Source organism: Astyanax mexicanus, chromosome 21 (assembly GCF_023375975.1).
Source record: "Astyanax mexicanus isolate ESR-SI-001 chromosome 21, AstMex3_surface, whole genome shotgun sequence".
Lineage (NCBI taxonomy): Eukaryota > Metazoa > Chordata > Actinopteri > Characiformes > Acestrorhamphidae > Astyanax > Astyanax mexicanus.
In genome coordinates, this window is record NC_064428.1 from 327,501 (window position 1) to 347,500 (window position 20,000).

Here is a 20,000-nt window from a genome sequence, read left to right on the forward strand (position 1 = left end):
CACATAAATAGTCTTGATGAGAGTTTTGCAATCGCTTATGGTCACACTACCCTGAAAACGCCCGATCTCGTCTGATCTCGGAAGCTAAGCAGGGTTTGGCCTGGTTAGTACTTGGATGGGAGACCACCTGGGAATACCAGGTGCTGTAAGCTTTTCCCCTCTTGCTTCTGTGACCATGGTCTTCTTATACATTACTAGTGTATTGTCTGAAACCCAACATAGATGAAGTCGCATAAGTAGTCTTGATGAGAGGTCAGCAATCGCTTACAGTCACACTACCCTGAGAACGCCCGATCACGTCTGATCTCGGAAGCTAAGCAGGGTTTGGCCTGGTTAGTACTTGGATGGGAGACCACCTGGGAATACCAGGTGCTGTAACCTTTTCCCCTCTTGATTTATGACCATGGTCTTGTTATACGTTACTAGAGTGTTATATGAAACCCAACATAGATGAAGTCGCATAAATAGTCTTGATGATAGTGTTGCAATCGCGTACAGTCACACTACCCTGAGAACGCCCGATCTCGTCTGATCTTGGAAGCTAAGCAGGGTTTGGCCTGGTTAGTACTTGGATGGGAGACCACCTGGGAATACCAGGTGCTGTAAGCTTTTCCCCTCTTGCTTCTATGACCATGGTCTTGTTATACATTACTAGTGTATTATCTGAAACCCAACATAGATGAAGTCCCATAAGTAGTCTTGATGACAGTTCTGCAATCGCTTAGGGTCACACTACCCTGAGAACGCTCGATCTCGTCTTATCTCGGAAGCTAAGCGGGGTTTGGTCTGGTTAGTACTTGGATGGGAGACCACCTGGGAATACCAGGTGCTGTAAGCTTTTCCCTTCTTGCTTCTATTACCATGGTCTTGTTATACATTACTAGTGTGTTGTTTGAAACCCAACATAGATGAAGTCGCATAAGTAGTCTTGATGAGAGATCTGCAATCCCTTAAGGTCACACAACCCTGAGAACGCCTGATCTCGGAAGCTAAGCAGGGTTTGGTCTGGTTAGTTCTTGGATGGGAGACCACCTGGGAATACCAGGTGTTGTAAGCTATTCCCCTCTTGCTTCTATGACCATGGTCTTGTTATACATTGCTAGTGTATTATCTGAAACCCAACATAGATGAAGTCGCATAAGTAGTCTTGATGAGAGGTCAGCAAGCGCTTAAGGTCACACTACCCTGAGAACGCCCGATCTCGTCTGATCTCGGAAGCTAAGCAGGGTTTGACCTCGTTAGTACTTGGATGGAAGACCACCTGGGAATACCTGGTGCTGTAAGCTTTTCCCGTCTTGATTTATGACCATGGTCTTGTTATACGGTACTAGTTTGTTATCTGAAACCCAACATAGATGAAGTTGCATAAGTAGTCTTGATGAGAGCTCTGCAATGGCTTACGGTCACACTACACTGAGAACGCCCGATCTCGTCTGATCTCGGAAGCTAAGCAGGGTTTGGCCTCGTTAGTACTTGGATGGGAGACCACCTGGGAATACCAGTTGCTGTAAGCTTTTCACTTTTTGCTTCTATGAGCATGGTCTTGTTATACATTACTAGTGTGTCATCTGAAACCCAACATCTCGTCTGATCTCGGAAGCTAAGCAGGGTTTGGTCTAGTTAGCACTTGGATGGGAGACCACCTGGGAATACCAGGTGCTGTAAGCTTTTCCCCTCTTGCTTCTATTACCATGGTCTTGTTATACATTACTAGTTTGTTATCTGAAACCCAACATAGATGAAGTTGCATAAGTAGTCTTGATGAGAGCTCTGCAATGGCTTACGGTCACACTACCCTGAGAACGCCCGATCTTATCTGATCTCGGAAGCTAAGCTGGGTTTGGCCTGGTTAGTACTTGGATGGGAGACCACCTGGGAATACCAGGTGCTGTAAGCTTTTTCATTCTTGCTTCTATGACCATGGTCTTGATATACATTACTAGTGTGTAATCTAAAACCCAACATAGATGAAGTCGCATAAGTAGTCTTGATGAGAGCTCTGCGATGGCTTACGGTCACACTACCCTGAGAACACCCAATCTCGTCCGATCTCGGAAGCTAAGCAGGGTTCGGCCTGGTTAGTACTTGGATGGGAGACCACCTGGGAATACCAGGTGCTGTAAGCTTTTCCCCTCTTGCTTCTATTAGCATGGTCTTCTTATACGTTACTTGTGTTTTATTTGAAACGCAACATAGATGAAGTCGCATAAGTTGTCTTGATGAGAGTTCTGCAATAGCTTATGGTTCCACTACCCTGAGAACGCCTGATCTCGTTTGATATCGGAAGCTAAGCAGGGTTTGGCCTGGTTAGTACTTGGATGGGAGACCACCTGGGAATACCAGGTGCTGTAAGCTTTTCCCCTCTTGCTTCTATGACCATGGTGGTGTTATACATTACTAGTGTGTTATTTGAAACGCAACATAGATGAAGTCGCATAAGTTGTCTTGATGAGAGCTCTGCAATTGCTTACGGTCACACTACCCTGAGAACGCCCGATCTCGTCTGATCTCGGAAGCTAAGCAGGGTTTGGCCTGGTTAGTACTTGGATGGGAGACCACCTGGGAATCCCAGGTGCTGTAAGCTTTTCCCCTCTTGCTTCTATGACCATGGTCTTGTTATACATTACTAGTGTATTATCTGAAACCCAACATAGATGAAGTCGCATAAGTAGTCTTGATGACAGTTCTGCAATGGCTTACGGTCACACTACCCTGAGAACGCCCGATCTTGTCTGATCTCGGAAGCTAAGCAGCGTTTGGCCTGGATAGTACTTGGTTGGGAGACCACCTAGGAATACCAGGTGCTGTAAGCTTTTCCCCTCTTGCTTCAATGACAATGGTCTTGTTATACGTTACTAGTGTGAAACCGAACATAGATGAAGTCTCATAAGTAGTCTTGATGAGAGTTGTGCAATCGCTTACGGTCACACAACCCTGAGAACGCCCAATCTCGTCTGATCTCGGAAGCTAAGCAGGGTTTGGCCTGGTTAGTACTTGGATGGGAGACCATCTGGGAATACAAGGTGCTGTAAGCTTTTCCCCTCTTGCTTCTATTAGCATGGTCTTCTTATACGTTACTTGTGTTTTATTTGAAACGCAACATAGATGAAGTCGCATCAGTTGTCTTGATGAGAGTTCTGCAATAGCTTACGGTTCCACTACCCTGAGAACGCCTGATCTCGTTTGATATCGGAAGCTAAGCAGGGTTTGGCCTGGTTAGTACTTGGATGGGAGACCACCTGGGAATACCAGGTGCTGTAAGCTTTTCCCCTCTTGCTTCTATGAACATGGTCTTGTTATACATTACTAATGTGTTATTTGAAACCGAACATAGATGAAGTCGCATAAGTAGTCTTGATGAGAGTTCTGTAATCGCTTACGGTCACACAACCCTGAGAACGTCTGTTCTCGGAACCTAAGCAGGGTTTGGTCTGGTTAGTACTTGGATGGGAGACGACCTGGGAATACCAGGTGCTGTAAGCTTTTCCCCTCTTGCTTCTATGACCATGGTGGTGTTATACATTACTCGTGTGTTATTTGAAACGCAACATAGATGAAGTCGCATAAGTTGTCTTGATGAGAGCTCTGCAATTGCTTACGGTCACACTACCCTGAGAACGCCCGATCTCGTCTGATCTCGGAAGCTAAGCAGGGTTTGGCCTGGTTAGTACTTGGATGGGAGACCACCTGGGAATCCCAGGTGCTGTAAGCTTTTCCCCTTTTGCTTCTATGACCATGGTCTTGTTATACATTACTAGTGTATTATCTGAAACCCAACATAGATGAAGTCGCATAAGTAGTCTTGATGACAGTTCTGCAATGGCTTACGGTCACACTACCCTGAGAACGCCCGATCTCGTCTGATCTCGGAAGCTAAGCAGGGTTTGGCCTGGATAGTACTTGGTTGGGAGACCACCTGGGAATACCAGGTGCTGTAAGCTTTTCCCCTCTTGCTTCAATGACAATGGTCTTGTTATACGTTACTAGTGTGAAACCGAACATAGATGAAGTCTCATAAGTAGTCTTGATGAGAGTTGTGCAATCGCTTACGGTCACACAACTCTGAGAACGCCCAATCTCGTCTGATCTCGGAAGCTAAGCAGGGTTTGGCCTGGTTAGTACTTGGATGGGAGACCATCTGGGAATACAAGGTGCTGTAAGCTTTTCCCCTCTTGCTTCTATTAGCATGGTCTTCTTATACGTTACTTGTGTTTTATTTGAAACGCAACATAGATGAAGTCGCATCAGTTGTCTTGATGAGAGTTCTGCAATAGCTTACGGTTCCACTACCCTGAGAACGCCTGATCTCGTTTGATATCGGAAGCTAAGCAGGGTTTGGCCTGGTTAGTACTTGGATGGGAGACCACCTGGGAATACCAGGTGCTGTAAGCTTTTCCCCTCTTGCTTCTATGAACATGGTCTTGTTATACATTACTAATGTGTTATTTGAAACCGAACATAGATGAAGTCGCATAAGTAGTCTTGATGAGAGTTCTGTAATCGCTTACGGTCACACAACCCTGAGAACGTCTGTTCTCGGAACCTAAGCAGGGTTTGGCCTGGTTAGTACTTGGATGGGAGACCACATGGTAATACCATTTGCTGTAAGCTTTTCCCCTCTTGCCTCTATGACCATGGTCTTGTTATACATAACTAGTGTGTAATTTAAAACCCAACATAGATGAAGTCGCATAAGTAGTCTTGATGAGAGTTCTGCAATCGCTTACGGTCGTACTACCCTGAAAACGCTCGATCTCGTCTGATCTCGGAAGCTAAGCAGGGTTTGCCCTGGTTAGTACTTGGATGGAAGACCACCTGGGAATACCAGGAGCTTTAAGCTTTTCCCCTCTTCCTTCTATTACCATGGTCTTGTTATACATTACTAGTTTGTTATCTGAAACCCAACATAAATGAAGTCGCATAAGTAGTCTTGATGAGAGGTCAGCAAACGCTTACGGTCACACTACCCTGAGAACGCTTGATTTCGTCTGATCTCGGAAGCTTAGCAGGGTTTGGCCTGGTTAGTACTTGGATGGGAGACCACCTGGGAATACCAGGTGCTGTAAGCTTTTCCCCTCTTGATTTATGACCATGGTCTTGTTATACGTTACTAGAGTGTTATATGAAACCCAACATAGATGAAGTCGCATAAATAGTCTTGATGAGAGTGTTGCAATCGCGTACAGTAACACCACCATGAGAACGCCCGGTCTCGTCTGATCTTGGAAGCTAAGCAGGGTTTGGCCTGGATAGTACTTGGATGGGAGACCACCTGGGAATACCAGCTGCTGTAAGCTTTTCCCCTCTTGCCTCTATGACCATGGTCTTGTTATACATTACTAGTGTATTATCTGAAACCCAACATAGATGAAGTCGCATAAGTAGTCTTGATGAGAGATCTGCAAACCCTTAAGGTCACACAACCCTGAGAACGCCCGATCTCGTCTGATCTCGGAAGCTAAGCAGGGTTTGGCCTGGTTAGTTCTTGGATGGGAGACCACCTGGGAAAACCAGGTGCTGTAAGCTTTTCCCCTCTTGCTTCTATGACCATGGTCTTGTTATACATTACTAGTGTATTATCTGAAACCCAACATAGATGAAGTCGCATAAGTAGTCTTGATGAGAGGTCAGCAAGCGCTTAAGGTCACACTACCCTGAGAACGCCAGATCTCGTCTGATCTCGGAAGCTAAGCAGGGTTTGGCCTGGATAGTACTTGGATGGGAGACCACCTGGGAATACCAGGTGCTGTAAGCTTTTCCCCTCTTGCTTCTATGACCATGGTCTTGTTATACGTTAGTAGTGTGTTATTTGAAACCGAACATAGATGAAGTCTCATAAGTAGTCTTGATGAGAGTTCTGCAATCGCTTACGGTCACACAACCCTGACAACGCCCGATCTCGTCTGATCTCGGAAGCTAAGCAGGGTTTGGCCTCGTTAGTACTTGGATGGGAGACCACCTGGGAATACCAGGTGCTGTAAGCTTTTCACTTTTTGCTTCTATGACCATGGTCTTGTTATACGTTACTAGTGTGTTATTTGAAACCGAACATAGATGAAGTCTCATAAGTAGTCTTGATGAGAGCTCTGCAATGGCTTACGGTCACACTACCCTGAGAACGCCCGATCTCGTCTGATCTCGGAAGCTAAGCAGGGTTTGGTCTGGTTAGTACTTGGATGGGAGACCACCTGGGAATACCAGGTGCTGTAAGCTTTTCCCCTCTTGCTTCTATTACCATGGTCTTGTTATACATTACTATTGTGTTATTTGAAACGCAACATAGATGAAGTCACATAAGTTGTCTTGATGAGAGTTCTGCAGTTGCTTTCGGTCACACTACCCTGAGAATGCCCGATCTCATCTGATCTCGGAAGCTAAGCAGGGTTTGGCCTGGTTAGTACTTGGATGGGAGACCACCTGGGAATCCCAGGTGCTGTAAGCTTTTCCCCTCTTGCTTCTATGACCATGGTCTTGTTATACATTACTAGTGTATTATGTGAAACCCAACATAGATGAAGTCGCATAAGTAGTCTTGATGACAGTTCTGCAATCGCTTACGGTCACACTACCCTGAGAACGCCCGATCTCGTCTGATCTCGGAAGCTAAGCTCTCCCACTGCACACGGTCACTCAGGTTTGTGGACGGTGGAGTGGGTGGATGCCAGTGTTTCAGGGAGCCTCCATGTCTATGTTACCTTCTGGCTCTCTGCCTTTAGTTAGGCTGTTTTATTTAGATCTGCCGGAGTCATTGGCCACACTCTGATAATGTTTTATATTCTCTGTTTTACATAAATCCAGTCAAAACTAATTCCATCTCTCTGCCTTCCTCCGAGTTACTGACTGCCCACCTGTCTGACCCGATACCGAGGGATGTTGGACCCTCAGGCTCTCATGTCCTCTGTCTGGCCAGACTGGAAGCTACTGAAGTCAGCTCTTCTCCATCCACCACCACAGATCAGCTGCTCATCATCCATCTTACTCTATAAGCCATTAGTGGAGCTGCTATACACCTGAATATATAAAACCTATGTGGATGTATGAAAGACTTTTTAAAATTAATTTAAAAGCCATTTGACCAGTGGTAGGATGGTCCCCCCCTTTAATGTGAGTCTTGGTCCTCCCAAGGTTTCTTCCTCCTCCTGCAATTCTGAGGGAGTTTTTCCTCGCCTCCGCGCTCACTGGGGGTTCTGTATTATGTATATTCTATGTTTAATGTTTTGCCTGATTCTTTGTCCTGTAATCATGTTTCTGTAAAGCTGCTTTGTGCCAACACCAGTTGTAAAAAGCGCTATACAAATAAATTTGATTTGATTTGATTTGATTAAGCAAGGTTTGGCCTGATTAGTACTTGGATGGGAGACCACCTGGGAATAACAGGTACTGTAAGCTTTTCCCATCTTGCTTCTATGACCATGGTCTTGTTATACGTTACTAGTGTGTTATTTGAAACCGAACATAGATGAAGTCGCATAAGTAGTCTTGATGAGAGTTCTGTAATCGCTTACGGTCACACAACCCTGAGAATGCCCGGTCTCGTCTGATCTCGGAAGCTAAGCAGGGTTTGGTCTGGTTAGTACTTGGATGGGAGACCACCTGGGAATACCAGGTGCTGTAAGCTTTTCCCCTCTTGCTTCTGTGACCATGGTCTTGTTATACATTACTAGTGTATTGTCTGAAACCCAACATAGATGAAGTCGCATAAGTAGTCTTGATGAGAGGTCAGCAATTGCTTACGGTCACACTACCCTGAGAACGCCCGATCTCGTCTGATCTCGGAAGCTAAGCAGGGTTTGGCCTGGTTAGTACTTGGATGGGAGACCACCTGGGAATACCAGGTGCTGTAAGCTTTTCCCCTCTTGCTTCTATGACCATGGTCATGTTATACGTTACTAGTGTGTCATCTGAAACCCAACATAGATGAAGTCGCATAAGTAGTCTTGATGATAGTTCTGCATTCGCTTACAGTCACACTACCCTGAGAACGCCCGATCTCGTCTGATCTCGGAAGCTAAGCAGGGTTTGGCCTGGTTAGTACTTGGATGGGAGACCACCTGGGAATACCAGGTGCTGTAAGTTTTTCCCCTCTTGATTTATTACCATGGTCTTGTTATACGTTACTAGAGTGCCATCTGAAACCCAACATAGATGAAGTCACATAAATAGTCTTGATGAGAGTTTTGCAATCGCTTACGGTCACACTACCCTGAGAACGCGCGATCTCGTCTGATCTCGGAAGCTAAGCAGGGTTTGGCCTGGTTAGTACTTGGATGAGAGACCACCTGGGAATACCAGGTGCTGTAAGCTTTTCCCCTCTTGATTCTTTGACCATGGTCTTGTTATACGTTACTAGTGTGTTATTTGAAACCGAACATAGATGAAGTTGCATAAGTAGTCTTGATGAGAGTTCTGCAATCGCTTACGGTCACACTACCCTGAGAACGCGCGATCTCGTCTGATCTCGGAAGCTAAGCAGGGTTTGGCCTGGTTAGTACTTGGATGGGAGACCTCCTGGGAATACCAGTTGCTGTAAGCTTTTCCCCTCTTGATTTATGACCATGGTCTTGTTATACGTTACTAGTGTGTAATCTAAAAATAAGTAGTCTTGATGAGAGGTCAGCAATCGCTTACTGTCACACTACCTTGAGAACGCCCGATCTTGTCTGATCTCGGAAGCTAAGCAGGGTTTGGCCTGGTTAGTACTTGGATGGGAGACCACCTGGGAATACCAGGTGCTGTAAGCTTTTCCCCTCTTGATTTATGACCATGGTCTTGTTATACGTTACTAGACTGTTATCTGAAACCCAACATATATGAAGTCACATAAATAGTCTTGATGAGAGTTTTGCAATAGCTTATGGTCACACTACCCTGAGAACGCCCGATCTCGTCTGATCTCGGAAGCTAAGCAGGGTTTGGCCTGGTTAGTACTTGGATGGGAGACCACCTGGGAATACCAGGTGCTGTAAGCTTTTCCCCTCTTGCTTCTGTGACCATGGTCTTGTTATACATTACTAGTGTATTTTCTGAAACCCAACATAGATGAAGTCGCATAAGTAGTCTTGATGAGAGGTCAGCAATCGCTTACGGTCACACTACCCTGAGAACGCCCGATCTCGTCTGAGCTCGGAAGCTAAGCAGGGTTTGCCCTGGTTAGTACTTGGATGGGAGACGACCTGGGAATACCAGGTGCTTTAAGCTTTTCCCCTCATGCTTCTATTACCATGGTCTTGTTATACATTACTAGTTTGTTATCTGAAACCCAACATAGATGAAGTTGCATAAGTAGTCTTGATGAGAGCTCTGCAATGGCTTACGGTCACACTACCCTGAGAACGCCCGATCTCGTCTGATCTCGGAAGCTAAGCAGGGTTTGGCCTGGTTAGTACTTGGATGGGAGACCACCTGGGAATACCAGGTGCTGTAAGCTTTTCCCCTCTTGCTTCTGTGACCATGGTCTTGTTGTACATTACTAGTGTATAATCTAAAACCCAAACATAGATAAAGTCGCATAAGTAGTCTTGATGAGAGTTTTGCAATCGCTTACGGTCACACTACCCTGAGAACGCCCGATCTCTTCTGATCTCGGAAGCTAAGCAGGGTTTGGCCTGGGTAGTACTTGAGTGGGAGACCACCTGGGAATACCAGGTGCTGTAAGCTTTTCCCCTCTTGCTTCTGTGACCATGGTCTTGTTATACATTACTAGTGTATTATCTGAAACCCAACATAGATGAAGTAGCATAAGTAGTCTTGATGAGAGGTCAGCAATCGCTTACGGTCACACAACCCTGAGAACGCCTGATCTCGTCAGATCTCGGAAGCTAAGCAGGGTTTGGCCTGGTTAGTACTTGGATGGGAGACCACCTGGGAATACCAGGTGCTGTAAGCTTTTCCCCTCTTGATTTATGACCATGGTCTTGTTATACGTTACTAGAGTGCCATCTGAAACCCAACATAGATGAAGTCACATAAATAGTCTTGATGAGAGTTTTGCAATCGCTTACGGTCACACTACTCTGAGAACGCCCGATCTCGTCTGATCTCGGAAGCTAAGCAGGGTTTGGCCTGGTTAGTACTTGGATGGAAGACCACCTGGGAATACCAGGTGCTGTAAGCTTTTCCCCTCTTGCTTCTGTGACCATGGTCTTGTTATACATTACTAGTGTATTATCTGAAACCCAACATAGATGAAGTCGCATAAGTAGTCTTGATGAAAGGTCAGCAATCGCATACAGTCACACTACCCTGAGAACGCCCGATCTCGTCTGATCTCGGAAGCTAAGCAGGGTTTGGCCTGGTTAGTACTTGAATGGGAGACCACCTGGGAATACCAGGTGCTGTAAGCTTTTCCCCTCTTGATTTATGACCATGGTCTTGTTATACGTTACTAGACTGTTATCTGAAACCCAACATAGATGAAGTCACATAAATAGTCTTGATGAGAGTTTTGCAATAGCTTATGGTTGTGACAAATGCACAGTAAACATAACATCACATTATATGTTATTTTTTTTATTTTTTAAATGTTTGTTTTTTTTATGTGGAAGAGCTGTGTTTACCTCTAATTCCTAATTTAGGTAGTATTTTACAGTACATTATAATATTCCTTATCCAGCGAACTTTCATCCTTATGACCTCACTCACGACGTCACGGGACTATTCGGCCAATCAGGTGCTGTAACCAGGATAAACAAGGAACTTGGGACATGAATGGGAGAGAGACGGGACGAGCCGGCATGGTTCGAGCGTTTGGGATTTAACCTCTTAAGAAACGTTTTTTGGAGTTTGCTAGGCGTGCACGCTGTATTTTTAATCTTTTTGGTCTGTTTTTTGCCCCAAGGTGGTAGGATTTAATCTTCAGTGCTGCAGAACTTCTTTTGGGACTTTCTTCCCTGCGCGTTCAACTTTCCTTGCGGATCTGGTGAGCTAAGGGTAACAAGAGACCGCCGCGTCTCTCTCGCGCTGTAAACCCAGGACTTCTCTCGCGCTCTCTCTCTCTCTCGTCCGGAATAAGGGATTATGGACATTTGTGACTGTGGGACAATTTAGTAGCTTAGTCCAGTCACTCCCTCTACCTCTCTCTCTCTCTTGCCTCTCTCGTCCACGCACACACGCACGCACACACACACACACACACACTTTTTGTATGGATATATAATGTTGATGCTGAGATCGCCGTATCTCGGGTTTATTTGGTGGAGTGGGGGGGGTTGTGATTTGGGCTGTGCTATGGGGGGGTTTGGTTGTGTAAATAGGGTGTAGCCTTTTGGTGGGTAACTCGGTCCAACATTTATTATATCTTGCTGCACTGCACTCTGATTGTGGTTGGCTCAGTGTAATATTTATTAGACCTCCTCGACCTTAGAAGGTGAGATGTGGCGGTGGGTAGTGAATTTCTTTTTATTTAAGGTTCATACCTAAAGAAATTCTATAATTAATATTAATATACCCATACTGTTCGTTACATGGTCACACTACCCTGAGAACGCCCGATCTCGTCTGATCTCGGAAGCTAAGCAGGGTTTGGCCTGGTTAGTACTTGGATGGGAGACCACCTGGGAATACCAGGTGCTGTTAGCTTTTCCCCTCTTGCTTCTGTGACCATGGTCTTGTTATACATTACTAGTGTATTGTCTGAAACCCAACATAGATGAAGTCGCATAAGTAGTCTTGATGAGAGGTCAGCAATCGCTTACGGTCACACTACCCTGAGAACGCCCGATCTCGTCTGAGCTCGGAAGCTAAGCAGGGTTTGCCCTGGTTAGTACTTGGATGGGAGACGACCTGGGAATACCAGGTGCTTTAAGCTTTTCCCCTCATGCTTCTATTACCATGGTCTTGTTATACATTACTAGTTTGTTGTCTGAAACCCAACATAGATGAAGTTGCATAAGTAGTCTTGATGAGAGCTCTGCAATGGCTTACGGTCACACTACCCTGAGAACGCCCGATCTCGTCTGATCTCGGAAGCTAAGCAGGGTTTGGCCTGGTTAGTACTTGGATGGAAGACCACCTGGGAATACCAGGTGCTTTAAGCTTTTCCCCTCTTGCTTCTATTACCATGGTCTTGTTATACATTACTAGTTTGTTATCTGAAACCCAACATAGATGAAGTTGCATAAGTAGTCTTGATGAGAGTTCAGCAATCGCTTACGGTCACACTACCCTGAGAACGCCCGATCTCTTCTGATCTCGGACGCTAAGCAGGGTTTGCCCTGGTTAGTACTTGGATGGAAGACAACCTGGGAATACCAGGTGCTGTAAGCTTTTCCCCTCTTGCTTCTATTACCATTGTCTTGTTATACATTACTAGTGTGTTGTTTGAAACCCAACATAAATGAAGTCGCATAAGTAGTCTTGATGAGAGATCTGCAATCCCTTAAGGTCACACAACCCTGAGAACGCCAGATCTCGTCTAATCTCGGAAGCTAAGCAGGGTTTGGCCTGGTTAGTTCTTGGATGGGAGACCACCTGGGAATACCAGGTGCTGTAAGCTTTTCCCCTCTTGCTTCTATGACCATGGTCTTGTTATACATTACTAGTGTAATATCTGAAACCCAACATAGATGAAGTCGCATAAGTAGTCTTGATGAGAGGTCAGCAATAGCTTAAGGTCATACTACCCTGAGAACGCCCGATCTCGTCTGATCTCGGAAGCTAAGCGGGGTTTGGCCTGGTTAGTACTTGGATGGGAGACCACCTGGGAATACCAGGTGCTGTAAGCTTTTTCCTTCTTGCTTCTATGACCATGGTCTTGATATACATTACTAGTGTGTAATCTAAAACCCAACATAGATGAAGTCGAATAAGTAGTCTTGATGAGAGTTTTGCAATCGCTTACGGTCACACTACCCTGAGAACGCCCAATCTCGTCTGATCTCGGAAACTAAGCAGGGTTTGCCCTGGTTAGTACTTGGATGGAAGACCACCTGGGAATACCAGGTGCTGTAAGCTTTTCCCCTCTTGATTCTATGACCATGGTCTTGTTATACGTTACTAGTGTGTTATTTGAAACCGAACATAGATGAAGTCGCATAAGTAGTCTTGATGAGAGTTCTGTAATCGCTTAAGGTCACACAACCCTGAGAACGCCCGATCTCGTCTGATCTCGGACGCTAAGCAGGGTTTGGTCTGCTTAGTACTTAGAGGGGAGACCACATGGGAATACCAGGTGCTGTAAGCTTTTCCCCTCTTGCTTCTGTGACCATGGTCTTGTTATACATTACTAGTGTATTATCTGAAACCCAACATAGATGAAGTCGCATAAGTAGTCTGGATGAGAGGTCAGCAATTGCTTACGGTCACACTACCCTGAGAAAGCCCGATCCCGTCTGATCTCGGAAGCGAAGCAGGGTTTGGCCTGGTTAGTACTTGGATGGGAGACCACCTGGGAATACCAGGTGCTGTAAGCTTTTCCCCTCTTGATTTATGACCATGGTCTTGTTATATGTTACTAGAGTCTTATCTGAAACCCAACATAGATGAAGTCGCATAAATAGTCTTGATGAGAGTTCTGCAATCGCTTACGGTCATACTACCCTGAAAACGCTCGATCTCGTCTGATCTCGGAAGCTAAGCAGGGTTTGCCCTGGTTAGTACTTGGATGGAAGACCACCTGGGAATACCAGGTGCTTTAAGCTTTTCCCCTCTTGCTTCTATTACCATGGTCTTGTTATACATTACTAGTTTGTTATCTGAAACCCAACATAGATGAAGTTGCATAAGTAGTCTTGATGAGAGCTCTGCAATGGCTTACGGTCACACTACCCTGAGAACGCCCGATCTCGTCTGATCTCGGAAACTAAGCAGGGTTTGCCCTGGTTAGTACTTGGATGGAAGACCACCTGGGAATACCAGGTGCTGTAAGATTTTCCCCTCTTGCTTCTATTACCATGGTCTTGTTATACATTACTAGTGTGTTCTTTGAAACCCAACATAGATGAAGTCGCATAAGTGGTCTTGATGAGAGATCTGCAATCCCTTAAGGTCACACAACCCTGAGAACGCCAGATCTCGTCTAATCTCGGAAGCTAAGCAGGGTTTGGGCTGGTTAGTTCTTGGATGGGAGACCACCTGGGAATACCAGGTGCTGTAAGCTTTTCCCCTCTTGCTTCTATGACCATGGTCTTGTTATACATTACTAGTGTAATATCTGAAACCCAACATAGATGAAGTCGCATAAGTAGTCTTGATGAGAGGTCAGCAATCGCTTAAGGTCACACTACCCTGAGAACGCCCGATCTCGTCTGATCTCGGAAGCTAAGCAGGGTTTGCCCTGGTTAGTACTTGGATGGAAGACCACCTGGGAATACCAGGTGCTTTAAGCTTTTCCCCTCTTGCTTCTATTACCATGGTCTTGTTATACATTGCTAGTTTGTTATCTGAAACCCAACATAGATGAAGTCGCATAAGTAGTCTTGATGAGAGGTCAGCAATTGCTTACGGTCACACTACCCTGAGAACGCCCGATCTCGTCTGATCTCGGAAGCTAAGCAGGGTTTGCCCTGGTTAGTACTTGGATGGAAGACCACCTGGGAATACCAGGTGCTTTAAGCTTTTCCCCTCTTGCTTCTATTACCATGGTCTTGTTATACATTACTAGTGTATTATCTGAAACCCAACATTGATGAAGTCGCATAAGTAGTCTTGATGAGAGAACAGCAATCGCTTACGGTCACACTACCCTGAGAACGCCCGATCTCGTCTGATCTCGGAAGCTAAGCAGGGTTTGCCCTGGTTAGTACTTGGATGGAAGCCCACCTGGGAATACCAGGTGTTTTAAGCTTTTCCCCTCTTGCTTCTATTACCATGGTCTTGTTATACATTACTAGTTTGTTATCTGAAACCCAACATAGATGAAGTTGCATAAGTAGTCTTGATGAGAGCTCTGCAACGGCTTACGGTCACACTACCCTGAGAACGCCCGATCTCGTCAGATCTCAGAAGCTAAGCAGGGTTTGGCCTGGTTAGTACTTGGATGGGAGACCACCTGGGAATACCAGGTGCTGTAAGCTTTTCCCCTCTTGCTTCTGTGACCATGGTCTTGTTATACATTACTAGTGTATTATCTGAAACCCAACATAGATGAAGTCGCATAAGTAGTCTTGATGAGAGGTCAGCAATCGCTTACGGTCACACTACCCTGAGAACGCCCGATCTCGTCTGATCTCGGAAGCTAAGCAGGGTTTGGCCTGGGTAGTACTTGGATGGCAGACCACCTGGGAATACCAGGTGGTGTAAGCTTTTCCCCTCTTGATTTATGACCATGGTCTTGTTATACGTTACTTGACTGTTGTCTGAAACCCAACATAGATGAAGTCACATAAATAGTCTTGATGAGAGTTTTGCAATCGCTTATGGTCACACTACCCTGAGAACGCCCGATCTCGTCTAATCTCGGAAGCTAAGCAGGGTTTGGCCTGGTTAGTACTTGGATGGGAGACCACCTGGGAATAACAAGTGCTGTAAGCTTTTCCCCTCTTGCTTCTGTGACCATGGTCTTGTTATACATTACTAGTGTTTTGTCTGAAACCCAACATAGATGAAGTCGTATAAGTAGTCTTGATGAGAGTCTTGCAATCGCTTACGGTCACACTACCCTGAGAACGCCCGATCTCGTCTGATCTCGGAAGCTAAGCAGGGATTGACCTGGTGAGTACTTGGATGGAAGACCACCTTGGAATACCAGGTGCTTTAAGCTTTTCCCCTCTTGCTTCTATTACCATGGTCTTGTTATACATTACTAGTTTGTAATCTGAAACCCAACATAGATGAAGTTGCATGAATAGTCTTGATGAGAGTTTTGCAATCGCTTATGGTCACACTACCCTGAAAACGCCCAATCTCGTCTGATCTCGGAAGCTAAGCAGGGTTTGGCCTGGTTAGTACTTGGATGGGAGACCACCTGGGAATACCAGGTGCTGTAAGCTTTTCCCCTCTTGCTTCTGTGACCATGGTCTTGTTATACATTACTAGTGTATTATCTGAAACCCAACATAGATGAAGTCGCATAAGTAGTCTTGATGAGAGGTCAGCAATTGCTTACGGTCACACTACCCAGAGAACGCCCGATCTCGTCTGATCTCGGAAGCTAAGCAGGGTTTGGCCTGGTTAGTACTTGGATGGGAGACCACCTGGGAATCCCAGGTGCTGTAAGCTTTTCCCCTCTTGATTTATGACCATGGTCTTCTTATACGTAACTAGAGTGTTATCTGAAACCCAACATAGATGAAGTTGCATAAGTAGTCTTGATGAGAGGTCAGCAATCGCTTACGGTCACACTACCCTGAGAACGCCCTATCTCGTCTGATCTCGGAAGCTAAGCAGGGTTTGGCCTGGTTACTACTTGGATGGGAGACCACCTTGGAATAGCAGGTGCTGTAAGCTTTTCCCCTCTTGATTTATGTCCATGGTCTTGTTATACGTTACTAGAGTGTTATATTAAACCCAACATAGATGAAGTTGCATAAGTAGTCTTGATGAGAGTTTTGCAATCGCCTACGGTCACACTACCCTGAGAACGCCCGATCTCGTCTGATCTCGGAAGCTAAGCAGGGTTTGGCCTGGTTAGTACTTGGATGGGAGACCACCTGGGAATACCAGGTGCTGTAAGCTTTTCCCCTCTTGCTTCTGTGACCATGGTCTTGTTATACGTTACTAGAGTGTTATATGAAACCCAACATAGATGAAGTCGCATAAGTAGTCTTGATGAGAGCTTTGCAATCGCTTACGGTCACACTACCCTGAGAACGCCCGATCTCGTCTGATCTCGGAAGCTAAGCAGGGTTTGGCCTGGTTAGTACTTGGATGGGAGACCACCTGGGAATACCAGGTGCTGTAAGCTTTTCCCCTCTTGCTTCTGTGACCATGGTCTTGTTATACATTACTAGTGTATTATCTGAAACCCAACATAGATGAAGTCGCATAAGTAGTCTTGATGAGAGGTCAGCAATCGCTTACGGTCACACTACCCTGAGAACGCCCGATCTCGTCTGATCTCGGAAGCTAAGCAGGGTTTGGCCTGGTTAGTACTTGGATGGGAGACCACCTGGGAATACCAAGTGGTGTAAGCTTTTCCCCTCTTGATTTATGACCATGGTCTTCTTATACGTTACTAGAGTGTTATCTGAAACCCAACATAGATGAAGTCACATAAATAGTCTTGATGAGAGTCTTGCAATCGCTTACGGTCACACTACCCTGAGAACGCCCGATCTCGTCTGATCTCGGAAGTTAAGCAGAGTTTGGCCTGGTTAGTACTTGGATGGGAGACCACCTGGGAATACCAGGTGCTGTAAGCTTTTCCCCTCTTGCTTCTGTGACCATGGTCTTGTTATACATTACTATTGTATTGTCTGAAACCCAACATAGATGAAGTCGCATAAGTAGTCTTTATGAGAGGTCAGCAAACGCTTACGGTCACACTACCCTGAGAACGCCCGATCTCGTCTGATCTCGGACGCTAAGCAGGGTTTGGCCTGGTTAGTACTTGGATGGGAGACCACCTGGGACTACCAGGTGCTGTAAGCTTTTCCCCTCTTGCTTCTATTACCATGGTCTTGTTATACATTACTAGTTTGTTATCTGAAACCCAACATAGATGAAGTTGCATAAGTAGTCTTGATGAGAGCTCTGAAATGGCTTACGGTCACACTACCCTGAGAACGCCCGATCTCGTCTGATCTCGAAAGCTAAGCAGGCTTTGGCCTGGTTAGTACTTGGATGGGAGACCACCTGGGAATACCAGGTGCTGTAAGCTTTTCCCCTCTTGCTTCGGTGACCATGGTCTTGTTATACATTACTGGTGTATTATCTGAAACCCAACATAGATGAAGTCGCATAAGTAGTCTTGATGAGAGGTCAGCAATCGCATATGGTCACACTACCCTGAGAACGCCCGATCTCGTCTGATCTCGGAAGCTAAGCAGGGTTTGGTCTGATTAGTACTTGGATGGGAGACTACCTGGGAATACCAGGTGCTGTAAGCTTTTCCCCTCTTGATTTATGACCATGGTCTTCTTATACGTTACTAGAGTGTTATCTGAAACCCAACATAGATGAAGTCACATAAATAGTCTTGATGAGAGTCTTGCAATCGCTTATGGTCACACTACCCTGAGAACGCCCGATCTCGTCTGATCTCCGAAGCTATGCTGGGTTTGGCCTGGTTAGTACTTGGATGGGAGACCACCTGGGAATACCAGGTGCTGTAAGCTTTTTCCTTCTTGCTTCTATGACCATGGTCTTGATATACATTACTAGTGTGTAATCTAAATCCCAAACATAGATGAAGTCGCATAAGTAGTCTTGATGAGAGTTTTCAATCGTTTACGGTCACACTACCCTGAGAACGCCCGATCTCGTCTGATCTCGGAAGCTAAGCAGGGTTTGGCCTGGTTAGTACTTGGATGGGAGACCACTTGGGAATACCAGGTGCTGTAAGCTTTTCCCCTCTTGCTTCTATGACCATGGTCATGTTATACGTTACTAGTGTGTCATCTGAAACCCAACATAGATGAAGTCGCATAAGTAGTCTTGATGATAGTTCTGCATTCGCTTACAGTCACACTACCCTGAGAACGCCCGATCTCGTCTGATCTCGGAAGCTAAGCAGGGTTTGGCCTGGTTAGTACTTGGATGGGAGACCACCTGGGAATACCAGGTGCTGTAAGCTTTTCCTCTCTTGCTTCTATTACCATGGTCTTGTTATACATTACTAGTTTGTTATCTGAAACCAAACATAGATGAAGTTGCATAAGTAGTCTTGATGAGAGATCTGCAATTGCTTACGGTCACACTGCCCTGAGAACGCCCGATCTCGTCTGATCTCGGAAGCTAAGCAGGGTTTGGCCTGGATAGTACTTGGATGGGAGACCACCTGGGAATACCAGGTGCTGTAAGCTTTTCCCCTCTTGCTTCTATGACCATGGTCTTGTTATACGTTAGTAGTGTGTTATTTGAAACCGAACATCTTGTCTGATCTCGGAAGCTAAGCAGGGTTTGGTCTGGTTAGCACTTGGATGGGAGACCACCTGGGAACACCAGGTGCTGTAAGCTTTTCCCCTCTTGCTTCTATTACCATGGTCTTGTTATACATTACTAGTTTGTTATCTGAAACCCAACATAGATGAAGTTGCATAAGTAGTCTTGATGAGAGCTCTGCAATGGCTTACGGTCACACTACCCTGAGAACGCCCGATCTCGTCTGATCTCCGAAGCTAAGCTGGATTTGGCCTGGTTAGTACTTGGATGGGAGACCACCTGGGAATACCAGGTGCTGTAAGCTTTTTCCTTCTTGCTTCTATGACCATGGTCTTGTTATACGTTACTAGAGTGTTTTCTGAAACCCAACATAGATGAAGTCGCATAAATAGTCTTGATGAGAGTTCTGCAATCGCTTACGGTCACACTTCCCTGAGAACGCCCGATCTCGTCTGATCTCGGAAGCTAAGCAGGGTATGGCCTATTTAGTACTTGGATGGGAGACCACCTGGGAATCCCAGGTGCTGTAAGCTTTTCCCCTCTTGATTTATGACCATGGTCTTGTTATACGTTACTAGAGTGTTATCTGAAACCCAACATAGATGAAGTCGCATAAATAGTCTTGATGAGAGTTCTGCAATCGCTTACGGTCATACTACCCTGAAAACGCTCGATCTCGTCTGATCTCGGAAGCTAATCAGGGTTTGCCCTGGTTAGTACTTGGATGGGAGACCACCTGGGAATCCCAGGTGCTGTAAGCTTTTCCCCTCTTGCTTCTATTACCATGGTCTTGTTATACATTACTAGTTTGTTATCTGAAACCCAACATAGATGAAGTTTCATAAGTAGTCTTGATGAGAGCTCTGCAATGGCTTACGGTCACACTACCCTGAGAACGCCTGATCTCGTCTGATCTCGGAAGCTAAGCAGGGTTTGGCCTGGTTAGTACTTGGATGGGAAACCACCTGGGAATACCAGGTGCTGTAAGCTTTTCCCCTCTTGCTTCTGTGACCATGGTCTTG

General features: G+C 45.6%; 46 non-coding genes and 29 pseudogenes across 46 annotated transcripts; all 75 read left to right on the forward strand.

Moving 5' to 3' along the window:
• The first annotated feature begins 33 nt into the window (after positions 1–33).
• Positions 34–152, forward strand: LOC125786237 (5S ribosomal RNA). The gene has a single exon (XR_007428363.1). It is a non-coding gene; the product is annotated as a 5S ribosomal RNA (ribosomal RNA).
• A 110-nt stretch (positions 153–262) lies between these two features.
• LOC125786623 (5S ribosomal RNA) lies at positions 263–381 on the forward strand. The gene has a single exon (XR_007428715.1). It is a non-coding gene; the product is annotated as a 5S ribosomal RNA (ribosomal RNA).
• Positions 382–490: 109 nt separating this feature from the next.
• Positions 491–609, forward strand: LOC125786662 (5S ribosomal RNA). The gene has a single exon (XR_007428750.1). It is a non-coding gene; the product is annotated as a 5S ribosomal RNA (ribosomal RNA).
• A 110-nt stretch (positions 610–719) lies between these two features.
• LOC125786115 (5S ribosomal RNA) lies at positions 720–838 on the forward strand (annotated as a pseudogene).
• A 329-nt stretch (positions 839–1,167) lies between these two features.
• LOC125786114 (5S ribosomal RNA) lies at positions 1,168–1,286 on the forward strand (annotated as a pseudogene).
• A 109-nt stretch (positions 1,287–1,395) lies between these two features.
• Positions 1,396–1,514, forward strand: LOC125786092 (5S ribosomal RNA; annotated as a pseudogene).
• A 264-nt stretch (positions 1,515–1,778) lies between these two features.
• Positions 1,779–1,897, forward strand: LOC125786630 (5S ribosomal RNA). The gene has a single exon (XR_007428721.1). It is a non-coding gene; the product is annotated as a 5S ribosomal RNA (ribosomal RNA).
• A 110-nt stretch (positions 1,898–2,007) lies between these two features.
• On the forward strand, positions 2,008–2,126 carry LOC125786514 (5S ribosomal RNA). Its single transcript, XR_007428616.1, has one exon. It is a non-coding gene; the product is annotated as a 5S ribosomal RNA (ribosomal RNA).
• Positions 2,127–2,236: 110 nt separating this feature from the next.
• On the forward strand, positions 2,237–2,355 carry LOC125786071 (5S ribosomal RNA; annotated as a pseudogene).
• Positions 2,356–2,465: 110 nt separating this feature from the next.
• On the forward strand, positions 2,466–2,584 carry LOC125786402 (5S ribosomal RNA). Its single transcript, XR_007428512.1, has one exon. It is a non-coding gene; the product is annotated as a 5S ribosomal RNA (ribosomal RNA).
• Positions 2,585–2,694: 110 nt separating this feature from the next.
• Positions 2,695–2,813, forward strand: LOC125786060 (5S ribosomal RNA; annotated as a pseudogene).
• Positions 2,814–2,916: 103 nt separating this feature from the next.
• LOC125785988 (5S ribosomal RNA) lies at positions 2,917–3,035 on the forward strand. Its single transcript, XR_007428245.1, has one exon. It is a non-coding gene; the product is annotated as a 5S ribosomal RNA (ribosomal RNA).
• Positions 3,036–3,145: 110 nt separating this feature from the next.
• On the forward strand, positions 3,146–3,264 carry LOC125786052 (5S ribosomal RNA; annotated as a pseudogene).
• A 329-nt stretch (positions 3,265–3,593) lies between these two features.
• On the forward strand, positions 3,594–3,712 carry LOC125786404 (5S ribosomal RNA). Its single transcript, XR_007428514.1, has one exon. It is a non-coding gene; the product is annotated as a 5S ribosomal RNA (ribosomal RNA).
• Positions 3,713–3,822: 110 nt separating this feature from the next.
• LOC125786450 (5S ribosomal RNA) lies at positions 3,823–3,941 on the forward strand. Its single transcript, XR_007428557.1, has one exon. It is a non-coding gene; the product is annotated as a 5S ribosomal RNA (ribosomal RNA).
• A 103-nt stretch (positions 3,942–4,044) lies between these two features.
• Positions 4,045–4,163, forward strand: LOC125786031 (5S ribosomal RNA; annotated as a pseudogene).
• Positions 4,164–4,273: 110 nt separating this feature from the next.
• Positions 4,274–4,392, forward strand: LOC125786053 (5S ribosomal RNA; annotated as a pseudogene).
• Positions 4,393–4,721: 329 nt separating this feature from the next.
• On the forward strand, positions 4,722–4,840 carry LOC125786080 (5S ribosomal RNA; annotated as a pseudogene).
• A 110-nt stretch (positions 4,841–4,950) lies between these two features.
• LOC125786044 (5S ribosomal RNA) lies at positions 4,951–5,069 on the forward strand (annotated as a pseudogene).
• Positions 5,070–5,178: 109 nt separating this feature from the next.
• LOC125786150 (5S ribosomal RNA) lies at positions 5,179–5,297 on the forward strand (annotated as a pseudogene).
• Positions 5,298–5,407: 110 nt separating this feature from the next.
• Positions 5,408–5,526, forward strand: LOC125786033 (5S ribosomal RNA; annotated as a pseudogene).
• A 110-nt stretch (positions 5,527–5,636) lies between these two features.
• Positions 5,637–5,755, forward strand: LOC125786009 (5S ribosomal RNA). The gene has a single exon (XR_007428264.1). It is a non-coding gene; the product is annotated as a 5S ribosomal RNA (ribosomal RNA).
• A 110-nt stretch (positions 5,756–5,865) lies between these two features.
• LOC125786515 (5S ribosomal RNA) lies at positions 5,866–5,984 on the forward strand. Its single transcript, XR_007428617.1, has one exon. It is a non-coding gene; the product is annotated as a 5S ribosomal RNA (ribosomal RNA).
• A 110-nt stretch (positions 5,985–6,094) lies between these two features.
• Positions 6,095–6,213, forward strand: LOC125786499 (5S ribosomal RNA). Its single transcript, XR_007428601.1, has one exon. It is a non-coding gene; the product is annotated as a 5S ribosomal RNA (ribosomal RNA).
• Positions 6,214–6,323: 110 nt separating this feature from the next.
• Positions 6,324–6,442, forward strand: LOC125786565 (5S ribosomal RNA). Its single transcript, XR_007428662.1, has one exon. It is a non-coding gene; the product is annotated as a 5S ribosomal RNA (ribosomal RNA).
• Positions 6,443–7,499: 1,057 nt separating this feature from the next.
• Positions 7,500–7,618, forward strand: LOC125786605 (5S ribosomal RNA). Its single transcript, XR_007428699.1, has one exon. It is a non-coding gene; the product is annotated as a 5S ribosomal RNA (ribosomal RNA).
• Positions 7,619–7,728: 110 nt separating this feature from the next.
• Positions 7,729–7,847, forward strand: LOC125786388 (5S ribosomal RNA). Its single transcript, XR_007428499.1, has one exon. It is a non-coding gene; the product is annotated as a 5S ribosomal RNA (ribosomal RNA).
• A 110-nt stretch (positions 7,848–7,957) lies between these two features.
• LOC125786463 (5S ribosomal RNA) lies at positions 7,958–8,076 on the forward strand. The gene has a single exon (XR_007428569.1). It is a non-coding gene; the product is annotated as a 5S ribosomal RNA (ribosomal RNA).
• Positions 8,077–8,185: 109 nt separating this feature from the next.
• On the forward strand, positions 8,186–8,304 carry LOC125786690 (5S ribosomal RNA). The gene has a single exon (XR_007428776.1). It is a non-coding gene; the product is annotated as a 5S ribosomal RNA (ribosomal RNA).
• A 110-nt stretch (positions 8,305–8,414) lies between these two features.
• On the forward strand, positions 8,415–8,533 carry LOC125785979 (5S ribosomal RNA). Its single transcript, XR_007428237.1, has one exon. It is a non-coding gene; the product is annotated as a 5S ribosomal RNA (ribosomal RNA).
• An 89-nt stretch (positions 8,534–8,622) lies between these two features.
• Positions 8,623–8,741, forward strand: LOC125786706 (5S ribosomal RNA). The gene has a single exon (XR_007428790.1). It is a non-coding gene; the product is annotated as a 5S ribosomal RNA (ribosomal RNA).
• A 109-nt stretch (positions 8,742–8,850) lies between these two features.
• Positions 8,851–8,969, forward strand: LOC125786416 (5S ribosomal RNA). Its single transcript, XR_007428525.1, has one exon. It is a non-coding gene; the product is annotated as a 5S ribosomal RNA (ribosomal RNA).
• A 110-nt stretch (positions 8,970–9,079) lies between these two features.
• Positions 9,080–9,198, forward strand: LOC125786116 (5S ribosomal RNA; annotated as a pseudogene).
• A 110-nt stretch (positions 9,199–9,308) lies between these two features.
• On the forward strand, positions 9,309–9,427 carry LOC125786389 (5S ribosomal RNA). The gene has a single exon (XR_007428500.1). It is a non-coding gene; the product is annotated as a 5S ribosomal RNA (ribosomal RNA).
• A 111-nt stretch (positions 9,428–9,538) lies between these two features.
• LOC125786493 (5S ribosomal RNA) lies at positions 9,539–9,657 on the forward strand. The gene has a single exon (XR_007428596.1). It is a non-coding gene; the product is annotated as a 5S ribosomal RNA (ribosomal RNA).
• A 110-nt stretch (positions 9,658–9,767) lies between these two features.
• LOC125786261 (5S ribosomal RNA) lies at positions 9,768–9,886 on the forward strand. Its single transcript, XR_007428385.1, has one exon. It is a non-coding gene; the product is annotated as a 5S ribosomal RNA (ribosomal RNA).
• Positions 9,887–9,995: 109 nt separating this feature from the next.
• Positions 9,996–10,114, forward strand: LOC125786568 (5S ribosomal RNA). Its single transcript, XR_007428665.1, has one exon. It is a non-coding gene; the product is annotated as a 5S ribosomal RNA (ribosomal RNA).
• Positions 10,115–10,224: 110 nt separating this feature from the next.
• LOC125786593 (5S ribosomal RNA) lies at positions 10,225–10,343 on the forward strand. The gene has a single exon (XR_007428688.1). It is a non-coding gene; the product is annotated as a 5S ribosomal RNA (ribosomal RNA).
• Positions 10,344–11,458: 1,115 nt separating this feature from the next.
• On the forward strand, positions 11,459–11,577 carry LOC125786051 (5S ribosomal RNA; annotated as a pseudogene).
• Positions 11,578–11,687: 110 nt separating this feature from the next.
• Positions 11,688–11,806, forward strand: LOC125786118 (5S ribosomal RNA; annotated as a pseudogene).
• A 110-nt stretch (positions 11,807–11,916) lies between these two features.
• LOC125786684 (5S ribosomal RNA) lies at positions 11,917–12,035 on the forward strand. The gene has a single exon (XR_007428770.1). It is a non-coding gene; the product is annotated as a 5S ribosomal RNA (ribosomal RNA).
• Positions 12,036–12,145: 110 nt separating this feature from the next.
• LOC125786134 (5S ribosomal RNA) lies at positions 12,146–12,264 on the forward strand (annotated as a pseudogene).
• A 110-nt stretch (positions 12,265–12,374) lies between these two features.
• LOC125786143 (5S ribosomal RNA) lies at positions 12,375–12,493 on the forward strand (annotated as a pseudogene).
• Positions 12,494–12,603: 110 nt separating this feature from the next.
• Positions 12,604–12,722, forward strand: LOC125786535 (5S ribosomal RNA). Its single transcript, XR_007428635.1, has one exon. It is a non-coding gene; the product is annotated as a 5S ribosomal RNA (ribosomal RNA).
• A 110-nt stretch (positions 12,723–12,832) lies between these two features.
• On the forward strand, positions 12,833–12,951 carry LOC125786112 (5S ribosomal RNA; annotated as a pseudogene).
• A 110-nt stretch (positions 12,952–13,061) lies between these two features.
• On the forward strand, positions 13,062–13,180 carry LOC125786132 (5S ribosomal RNA; annotated as a pseudogene).
• A 110-nt stretch (positions 13,181–13,290) lies between these two features.
• On the forward strand, positions 13,291–13,409 carry LOC125786553 (5S ribosomal RNA). Its single transcript, XR_007428651.1, has one exon. It is a non-coding gene; the product is annotated as a 5S ribosomal RNA (ribosomal RNA).
• Positions 13,410–13,518: 109 nt separating this feature from the next.
• LOC125786011 (5S ribosomal RNA) lies at positions 13,519–13,637 on the forward strand. Its single transcript, XR_007428266.1, has one exon. It is a non-coding gene; the product is annotated as a 5S ribosomal RNA (ribosomal RNA).
• A 110-nt stretch (positions 13,638–13,747) lies between these two features.
• Positions 13,748–13,866, forward strand: LOC125786079 (5S ribosomal RNA; annotated as a pseudogene).
• A 110-nt stretch (positions 13,867–13,976) lies between these two features.
• Positions 13,977–14,095, forward strand: LOC125786156 (5S ribosomal RNA; annotated as a pseudogene).
• Positions 14,096–14,205: 110 nt separating this feature from the next.
• Positions 14,206–14,324, forward strand: LOC125786004 (5S ribosomal RNA). The gene has a single exon (XR_007428259.1). It is a non-coding gene; the product is annotated as a 5S ribosomal RNA (ribosomal RNA).
• A 110-nt stretch (positions 14,325–14,434) lies between these two features.
• LOC125786055 (5S ribosomal RNA) lies at positions 14,435–14,553 on the forward strand (annotated as a pseudogene).
• Positions 14,554–14,663: 110 nt separating this feature from the next.
• LOC125786130 (5S ribosomal RNA) lies at positions 14,664–14,782 on the forward strand (annotated as a pseudogene).
• Positions 14,783–14,892: 110 nt separating this feature from the next.
• On the forward strand, positions 14,893–15,011 carry LOC125786536 (5S ribosomal RNA). The gene has a single exon (XR_007428636.1). It is a non-coding gene; the product is annotated as a 5S ribosomal RNA (ribosomal RNA).
• Positions 15,012–15,121: 110 nt separating this feature from the next.
• Positions 15,122–15,240, forward strand: LOC125786681 (5S ribosomal RNA). The gene has a single exon (XR_007428768.1). It is a non-coding gene; the product is annotated as a 5S ribosomal RNA (ribosomal RNA).
• Positions 15,241–15,349: 109 nt separating this feature from the next.
• Positions 15,350–15,468, forward strand: LOC125786065 (5S ribosomal RNA; annotated as a pseudogene).
• A 110-nt stretch (positions 15,469–15,578) lies between these two features.
• On the forward strand, positions 15,579–15,697 carry LOC125786123 (5S ribosomal RNA; annotated as a pseudogene).
• Positions 15,698–15,807: 110 nt separating this feature from the next.
• LOC125786560 (5S ribosomal RNA) lies at positions 15,808–15,926 on the forward strand. The gene has a single exon (XR_007428658.1). It is a non-coding gene; the product is annotated as a 5S ribosomal RNA (ribosomal RNA).
• A 110-nt stretch (positions 15,927–16,036) lies between these two features.
• On the forward strand, positions 16,037–16,155 carry LOC125786556 (5S ribosomal RNA). Its single transcript, XR_007428654.1, has one exon. It is a non-coding gene; the product is annotated as a 5S ribosomal RNA (ribosomal RNA).
• A 109-nt stretch (positions 16,156–16,264) lies between these two features.
• LOC125786113 (5S ribosomal RNA) lies at positions 16,265–16,383 on the forward strand (annotated as a pseudogene).
• A 109-nt stretch (positions 16,384–16,492) lies between these two features.
• Positions 16,493–16,611, forward strand: LOC125786502 (5S ribosomal RNA). The gene has a single exon (XR_007428604.1). It is a non-coding gene; the product is annotated as a 5S ribosomal RNA (ribosomal RNA).
• Positions 16,612–16,721: 110 nt separating this feature from the next.
• Positions 16,722–16,840, forward strand: LOC125786390 (5S ribosomal RNA). Its single transcript, XR_007428501.1, has one exon. It is a non-coding gene; the product is annotated as a 5S ribosomal RNA (ribosomal RNA).
• A 110-nt stretch (positions 16,841–16,950) lies between these two features.
• Positions 16,951–17,069, forward strand: LOC125785986 (5S ribosomal RNA). Its single transcript, XR_007428243.1, has one exon. It is a non-coding gene; the product is annotated as a 5S ribosomal RNA (ribosomal RNA).
• A 109-nt stretch (positions 17,070–17,178) lies between these two features.
• On the forward strand, positions 17,179–17,297 carry LOC125786465 (5S ribosomal RNA). Its single transcript, XR_007428570.1, has one exon. It is a non-coding gene; the product is annotated as a 5S ribosomal RNA (ribosomal RNA).
• A 110-nt stretch (positions 17,298–17,407) lies between these two features.
• Positions 17,408–17,526, forward strand: LOC125786688 (5S ribosomal RNA). Its single transcript, XR_007428774.1, has one exon. It is a non-coding gene; the product is annotated as a 5S ribosomal RNA (ribosomal RNA).
• A 110-nt stretch (positions 17,527–17,636) lies between these two features.
• LOC125786666 (5S ribosomal RNA) lies at positions 17,637–17,755 on the forward strand. The gene has a single exon (XR_007428754.1). It is a non-coding gene; the product is annotated as a 5S ribosomal RNA (ribosomal RNA).
• A 110-nt stretch (positions 17,756–17,865) lies between these two features.
• LOC125786037 (5S ribosomal RNA) lies at positions 17,866–17,984 on the forward strand (annotated as a pseudogene).
• A 109-nt stretch (positions 17,985–18,093) lies between these two features.
• Positions 18,094–18,212, forward strand: LOC125786073 (5S ribosomal RNA; annotated as a pseudogene).
• Positions 18,213–18,322: 110 nt separating this feature from the next.
• On the forward strand, positions 18,323–18,441 carry LOC125786461 (5S ribosomal RNA). Its single transcript, XR_007428567.1, has one exon. It is a non-coding gene; the product is annotated as a 5S ribosomal RNA (ribosomal RNA).
• Positions 18,442–18,551: 110 nt separating this feature from the next.
• Positions 18,552–18,670, forward strand: LOC125786394 (5S ribosomal RNA). Its single transcript, XR_007428505.1, has one exon. It is a non-coding gene; the product is annotated as a 5S ribosomal RNA (ribosomal RNA).
• Positions 18,671–18,780: 110 nt separating this feature from the next.
• LOC125786400 (5S ribosomal RNA) lies at positions 18,781–18,899 on the forward strand. The gene has a single exon (XR_007428510.1). It is a non-coding gene; the product is annotated as a 5S ribosomal RNA (ribosomal RNA).
• A 264-nt stretch (positions 18,900–19,163) lies between these two features.
• On the forward strand, positions 19,164–19,282 carry LOC125786042 (5S ribosomal RNA; annotated as a pseudogene).
• Positions 19,283–19,392: 110 nt separating this feature from the next.
• On the forward strand, positions 19,393–19,511 carry LOC125786685 (5S ribosomal RNA). The gene has a single exon (XR_007428771.1). It is a non-coding gene; the product is annotated as a 5S ribosomal RNA (ribosomal RNA).
• A 109-nt stretch (positions 19,512–19,620) lies between these two features.
• Positions 19,621–19,739, forward strand: LOC125786631 (5S ribosomal RNA). The gene has a single exon (XR_007428722.1). It is a non-coding gene; the product is annotated as a 5S ribosomal RNA (ribosomal RNA).
• Positions 19,740–19,849: 110 nt separating this feature from the next.
• On the forward strand, positions 19,850–19,968 carry LOC125786554 (5S ribosomal RNA). Its single transcript, XR_007428652.1, has one exon. It is a non-coding gene; the product is annotated as a 5S ribosomal RNA (ribosomal RNA).
• The last annotated feature ends 32 nt before the right edge of the window (positions 19,969–20,000 follow it).